Source organism: Gymnoscopelus microlampas (assembly GCF_963454915.1).
Source record: "Gymnoscopelus microlampas genome assembly, chromosome: 11".
Classification (NCBI taxonomy): domain Eukaryota; kingdom Metazoa; phylum Chordata; class Actinopteri; order Myctophiformes; family Myctophidae; genus Gymnoscopelus; species Gymnoscopelus microlampas.
In genome coordinates this window covers 18,927,837-18,935,979 of record NC_139948.1, presented here as the reverse complement: position 1 = coordinate 18,935,979, position 8,143 = coordinate 18,927,837, and positions in this window count along the sequence as shown.

Genomic DNA, 8,143 nt, shown 5'->3' with positions numbered 1-8,143 from the left:
GTGCAGCAACACACATTTAGGTCATAAGACCATCGTCAGTGCTATATCATCAGATCTAATCATTTGCGGTTAAAGCTTCATTACGTCAATCCACATCACATAATGACCATAGTGTGTGTCTGGTGTAGTGTAGTGTAGTGTAGTATGTGATGTGGATTTATGTCTCGTATCATTTTGCGTAATTTGATTTGCGTCTCGTCTTATCATTTCACGTCACTTATAAGTCATTTGCAGGTAAGTCTTCATCACGTCAGTCCACATCACATATGACCATAGGCGCTGTATGTGATGTGGATTTATGTGTTGTCATTTGCGGGTAAAGCTTCATTATTCACAGCGGTCAGTAGGCGATGCACTGATAATGGTCCTTTGACCCAAACGTTTGCTGTTGCACTTTTCACTTTTAGCACTTGGAGCTCTTTATGAGCATAAAAAATTAAAACACTAATATATTTACTTAGTCTCTGTCTAAGGAGTTTTCCATAAGGTTTTTGTGGAGTGAGTCTTTTCTTCAATCGTTTTTTATTTTTTTTAAAAGATGTTAACATAGCTACCCATTTATGGTCTGTAAATTATTACATTATTACAAATTTTAAAAATATAAAATTGGTTGGAGGAGTCAAGATTTTATTTCACACTTGTAAGTTTTGTGGACATTTTTGTTTTTTGATAACAAATATGATCTATATGTCATTTACCCGATTAAAAGCATTATCAGGTTTTTATTAAAACAAAGTAAAACAACGTCCACGAGCTTTAAAAAGTGTTAAATAAAATAAAGTTCCTCTAAAAATGTCAATCTTAATTGTGAAACTTAATTACATGTTGCTCATGTACTTAATCCATAGGGTTAGGTTTTCATCTGCCGTAGTTGTAGATCTTTAATTAAATGTTCATTTACAGAGTGTTAATCCATAGGGTTATGTTTTCATCTGCTGTAGTTGTAGATCTTTGAAATGTGTAAATCAGTGGTTCTCAACCTTATTCTGGATCTGACCACTTAACATGGCAGCCGTGTTAAGTGGACAGATGGGTGGGCCTTTTCAGAGCATGCTTTAAAGACCAATCAATCCATTGGTACTAACTTAGTATAAATTATTTATTTAGTATAACCTTTTTATATTAAATCTTAATGTTTTTGCCAAATATTTAGGAGGAGAACCACTGGTTTGAATTTCAACTAAATGTAAGTTGTATGTTAAACAAATTATTCCCCTACTTTATGGAATTGCTTTTCTTTTTTTAATTTACTTTATGAAATTAGTTTGAGCTTGTAAGATCTACAAGCTCAAACTAATTTCATAAAGTAAATTAAAAAAACGTGTAGATTTTCATTATTTTATTTTATTTATGGAATTTCTTATTTAGCATTTTCTTAAATTACATTATTTTGAATGTTTTTCTTTATTTTGTGACATTGATCTTGTAGATCGGCTATTTTCACTTTTTATAATGTTTTTTGGACATCAACAATATTCCAATATGTCATATCTGCTCCATTCAGAACAAACCAATGTCATTTTCAAATGTATTTAATACATTACAATGTTCAATGAACCGTAATCCACAGGCCAATCACCTGCTGGAAGCTTTGATTATTATTTGATTGTTATTTACTCATGACCCAAGAAAATGTGTCCACGACCCATTATTGAGTCCCGACCCATAATTTGGGAAACAGTGGACAAGGGTCCATTTGGTTCCATGTGTTTCCTTAAATATATGAGGTTCCTTTGAAAAATAACGTTTTATTTCTGTACATTTCTTTCTTTCTTTTTTATTGTAGGAAACTAAAAGGAAAAAGAGGAATATTTACTGACTGTAGCTGGTCTCAAAAACAAAGCAAAACTGGCAGAAAAAAAGACTCCCTCCACAAACTCCTTAGACGGAGACAAAGAAAAGCTATTTTTATTTTATTCGTTTCATGATCATAAAGTGCTCCACAAATAAAATGCAAATATATTTTCTTAGTCTCTGTCTAAGGAGTTTTCCTTAAAGTTGGTGTGGAGTGAAAACATGGCTACCTATTTATGGCCTGTTCATGATTTTTCCATGGCCAGTCATTTGGGATCAATAAAAGTAGGAAAAAAAGGCTGTTATTCTAGTCCGGACTTGTCCTTTAACATGGCAGCCTTGTTAAGTGGATAAACTAAATTGGTAAATGGATGAACTGTGACGGGATAGATGAGGGAGGTCAGAAAGAGTTTTTTTTTGTGCAAATATTAATTTGAATATCTGTTAGTTTATTGTATCTTATCTGTATTTTGTTTTAGTTTTTCTCCTTTTTTTATTGTTGTAATGTTAATTATTGACATGTATTTTGGGTTATTGTTTTCCTGTTTTCTTCTTGGTCGTCATGACTTCATAGGCTTGTCAAAATTACATAATGGCATTAGTTTTTTTTTTTTTTTTTTTTTTCTTTGATGGATAATATCATTGGAAATTATGTAATATTTGCACAAAAAATATTTCAGTTGTAATGTATGTTTTGTTTTAACTTCCATTTACTGTATTTGAATGTGATGTTTTTTTTTGTATTTATTTGTTTATTTATTGCTTTCTTCTTTTTTTTTTATAAAGGCGCTATATCACTAAACATTACCGTATCTGATCTCAATAGGCTCATTATCTGTAACTGTACAGCTGTGCTGCTTCAGGAATTCTGTGACCAACAGCGTAGCTCATCATTGTTGTAATGTGAAGAGACTCATCTTCAGACTCCACCTCATCCTGTAGCACTTAGATGCATTTTGAGCTTGTAGATCTGCTATTTTCAAATGGCCAACGTTTAAATAGGGTTAATGTTTGTATGTTTTGTAGTAATAATCAAAATCTACAAAGTAACTAAAGGTTTCAAATAATTGTAGTGGAGTAAAAGTACAATATTTGCCTCTGAGGTGTGGTGGAGTATAAGTAAAAGTACTGAACATTGGAAATACTCCAGTAAAGTAAAAAATACCTCAGATGCTGGGTTCATTTGTTGACCCGGCATCCTATAGTTTCTATGTACAGATTATTAATTTATTATACCGTTTTGACTGATGCTAGGTTCTTGGTTTACCTGTGATCCTAGTTTACTGAGACACTACACTGCCTCTGTTTTCTATGTATGTGTTTACATTGTTTATTGAGTCACTCTGGACAAAGAGTATAGATGAATTGAAAAAAGTGACTTTACTGTTGAAATGTAAATGAGTGAATGTTACCATGTGATTTGTAAATAACAACATAAAAACAAAGGCTCTGGTGTGGTTCTCCTGGTTTACCGGGACGGGGTTCAATTCCCTGCAGTGCCCTACTCATAGTGTTGTATTTACCATTTTATATGGTCTGTTTTATTTATGTTCATAGTGTTGTATTTACCCTTTATGGTTTTATGTTTTATTCTTTATGTTCATTGTGTTGTATTTACCCTTACATGGTTTGTTTAATTCTTTGTTCATAGTGTTGTATTTCCCCTTATATGGTTTATTTTATCTTTATGTTCATAATGTTGTATTTACCCTTACATGGTTTGTTTTATTCTTTATGTTCATTGTGTAGGGTTGGGATCCTTCATTATCATTATAATTGTTGATGACCAAATGGACTATTACATGTCTAACTCTTTAGTGTACAAATGGAACCAAATGGACCCGTTATGGTGGTCCTTGAAATGTAAAAGTTTCAGGACCACTGGTATTGTAATGGTTTATCAGACGTGAAGTCCACACACCAGCTCTGACAGTGTGATGGATACGGTTCCAAACGCAGCTACAAGCTCTTAGCCTGTCTCAAAGTGGGGTCCGGGGACCCCCAGGGGTCCTTGGGGGGATTTCAGGGGGTTCCCAGCTAAAGTAGTTAAGGTAGCATCATAAACATTTTAACCACTCTATCCATTTATATGTTTATCGTGCCACGCTGTGAGCTTGGACATCTGCTATTTTTTGAACATTTTCGAAGGCCCTCCCCAGACAGCCAGGACGCGCTCGCCTCTTTCGCCGTTACCACGCTATGATCCCTGCCGAGACAAAGGGAAGATCTCCCACCACCCAGCTGGGTGGAGGGTTTTCTGCGAAAAAGTCCGGAATTCTGTGTACGATCGCTGTGCTGATGTCTAGAAGTGCTTGTCTGTCATAACTCCTTAGACACCCGACGGTGTAGGAAAAAAAGAAAAGGCTTAAAAATACTAAAAAGGAAAAACGCTGCCACGCTGAGGAGTGTGTACGGAAGCAGCCTTCCCCCTCCATTGGCGCTCCCATATCTATGCCTTTTACCCTGCCAGCATACCATGCTATATATAGGCCACGCCTACAAACATTTGCAGAACTAGTATATACAAGAGACATGATGAATGCTGTGTGCTGCCAACTGCCAGTCTTAAATAAATGAACTTGAATGAATCTATGTTTCATCATTGATAGATAAAAACATTACATGGTACCAGGAGTGGTCACGAGTCGTCAAGATGGAAAGTGTGAAGCCGCCAGACGCTGTGAATTGGACTGGTAATGTTGACTACGAGTGGCGCACCTTTAAACAGCGTTTCATGCTGTACCTGATGGCTGTAGGACTGGATACAAAGGCGGATACACGGAGGATTGCACTGCTTCTGACCGTCGCGGGACAACAAGCCGTGGAAGTATACAACACATTTGTGTTCGCCGACGCGGAAGACATAGACAAGTTTGACGAGATTGTCAAGAAGTTTGATGAACACTGTTCACCAAAGAAGAATGAAACCTTTGAACGGAATGTTTCGCTTGAGAATGCAACAGCCAGCTGAAAGTTTTGATGTGTTTCTAACGGACTTAAAGCTAAAAGCTAGAACGTGCAACTTTGGAGTTGTGCAGGATTCTATGATCCGTGATCAGCTTGTGTTTGGCATACAAGATTCAAAACTGAGAGAGAGGTTGCTAAGAGAGACAGAGCTAACCCTTGTATCGGCTGTGAAAATAAGCCACGCCAGTGAAATAGCCATGCAGCATGCGAAAACATTCGATGGAGACGCTAAAGATGGCGCAGAAATCGCCATGGTGTCACAGAAGACGTACAAAGTTCCGAGGCAGTTCAATCAGCGAATTCAATCAGAGACTTTTAATTGCAAAAGATGTGGTGGGCGTCATGCACCAAAACAATGCCCAGCATATGGAAAAATGTGTCACAAATGTCAAGGACAGAATCACTTTTCCAAACAGTGCTTTTCCAAGGGAAAACCAGGCAGAGGGGAACGTGTACACACAGTGGAGGAAAATGACCTGTGTAATTCCTTCTTTGTGGGCATGGTGACACAGGATGTGGACAACATGTCTGAAGAGACCAAACAGACACGTGTGAATCGAGTGGAGCAGGACAAGTGGACCGAGCCATTGCACATAAATGGAGCTGTTATTGCTTTCAAACTGGATACAGGAGCAAAGGCTAACATGATAAATGAACTTCACATCAGGGACATGAAAGTGAAGCCACATATTCGTCCTAATCCAATTCCACTCAAGGCCTACAATGGACAACCCATCTCCACAAGAGTAATGTGCAGACTGAAGGTGAGAGTTAAAGGCAAAGAGCATCACCTCATGTTTGTAATATACTGCTCAAAAAAATAAAGGGAACACTTTGATCCCTTAATTCTTTTGAGTTTTTTCGTTAGCAGTATGTACACAGTTCATGAAAAAAATCAAAAGAATTAAGGGATCAAAGTGTTCCCTTTATTTTTTTGAGCAGTGTAGTTCCAGATGGACATGACTCACTGTAGGGAGATGAAGCATGTGAACTATTGGGTCTAGTGAAGAGGATGTATAGCATCAAAACAAATGCACAGAAAAGCGTAGAGACAATAGTGGATCAATATACAGATCTATTCCGAGGGTTTGGTGTCTTACCATACACCTACAAGATCCAACTAAAAGATGATGCACAGCCAGTCATTCATGCTCCCAGGCGGGTTCCAGCACCGCTCAGAGAAAAGCTGAAGCAAGAGCTTGACCGAATGACGTCACTGGGAGTTAAAGAGAGTGGAGGAGCCCACAGAGTGGGTGAATTCAAGGGTGTGTGTCAAGAAACCAAATGGAGATCTACGTGTGTGCATGGATCCAAAAGACCTCAATGGAAACATTAAAAGAGAACATTATCAGATTCCAACAAGAGAAGAAATAACAAGTGAAATGGCCAGTGCAAAGTACTTCAGTAAATTGGATGCTTCACAGGGCTTTTGGCAGATCAAACTGCATGAGGACAGCACAAAGTACTGTACATTCAATACACCGTTTGGTCGCTACTCATTCCAGAGAATGCCTTTTGGAATATGCTCTGCACCTGAAGTGTTCCACAGAACAATGGAGCACATATTGGAAGGTGTAGAAGGAGCACAGGTGTACGTGGATGATGTAGTGGTGTGGGGATCCACACTGGAACAGCACAATGAGAGACTCATCAAAGTGTTGCAAAACATCAAAAGGCATGGACTAAAACTGAACAGAGCAAAATGTCCTTTCTGGGAGACAAGCTTTCGAGTGCAGGTATCGAGCCTGACATCCGCAAGGTGAAAGCTATACTGGAGATGCCGAGGCCTGAAGATAAGCAAGGTGTGTTGAGAGTGCTGGGAATGATCAATTTCATTGGAAAATTCATACCAACTTTATCAACAAAAACAGTGCACCTCAGACAACTGTTACAACACAAGTGTGACTTTAAGTGGACTGACAGTCATGAAGAGGAGTGGAAAACACTGAAAACCATTCTCACAACAGAACCAGTGCTGACGTTTTTCGACCCATCCAAGAGGATAAAGATTTCCACTGACTCGTCCAAAAATGGAATAGGAGCAGTGCTACTACAAGCTGATGGAGATGATTGGAGACCTGTTGCCTACGCGTCAAGAACAATGACAATAACTGAATGTCGCTATGCACAAATCGAAAAAGAGTGCTTAGGACTAGTGTATGGATTTGAAAAGTTCCACAGTTATGTTTATGGCCTACCAAAGTTTGTGGCAGAGACAGACCACAAGCCATTAATATCCATCATAAAGAAAAACCTCAGTGAGATGTCACCACGCATTCAAAGACTAATGATGAAGCTGCAACGTTATGATTTCGAGCTGATATACACACCAGGTAAACACATAGTTATGGCTGATGCTCTGTCCAGGGCAACGACACTGAGTGACACACCAGTGAGCTCTACAGAGATTGATGTCCAAATACATGTGAACATGATTGCAAAAGCATTACCGGTGTCAGACAGAACTTCATGAGGGGCACCTCGGAATGGAAAAATGCAAAAGAAGAGCCAGAACAGCAGTTTATTGGCCAGGAATCAACACAGACATTGACAAGATGGTCTCGAGCTGTGAAATGTGTCTGAAACACCAGAAAAAGCAGCAAAAAGAGCCCATGATAACCACAGACCTACCTAATGTGCCTTGGCAGAAAGTGGGAACTGACTTGTTCCACTTGGATGGAAAAAATTATCTACTAGTCATAGATTATTTTTCAAATTATCCAGAGATTGCACTGCTTTCCAGCATGACAGCTACTTGTGTGATTACACATATGAAATCTATCTTCGCGAGACATGGAATTTGTCAGACTTTGCAAAGTGACGGGCCATGTTACAACTGTAAGGAGTTCCAGAACTTTGCAGAAGAATACGATTTCCCCTGTATGCCCAGTCCAATGGTACAGCAGAAAAATGTGCACATAGTAAAAAAAACTGCTCAAGAAAGCACGAGAGAGTGGTTCTGATCCATACCTAGCTCTACTGAGTTACAGAGCATCACCACTAGAACATGGAATGTCTCCTGCTGAGCTTCTGATGGGACGCAGGCTACGAACCACGCTTCCTTACACTGCAAAACAAAAGAAGTATAACATCCTGAGACAGAAACAGAAGTGTCTGCAAAACAGACAGAAAGCAAACTATGACAAAGTGTCAAAAAGTGTATTGCCACTGTCACAAAATGACACAGTGAGACTTGAAGATTCAAGCTACTGGAACAAGAAAGCCACAGTTCTTGAGGAAGTGGGTCCGAGATCCTACACCGTCAGAACAGAAGATGGTCAAGTCCTGAGAAGGAATAGGCGGAGCTTGTTAAAAACAACAGAGACACTTAAAGAACAGTCAAATGATGATGATGAAGTTTGTACAACATGTTATAGCAATA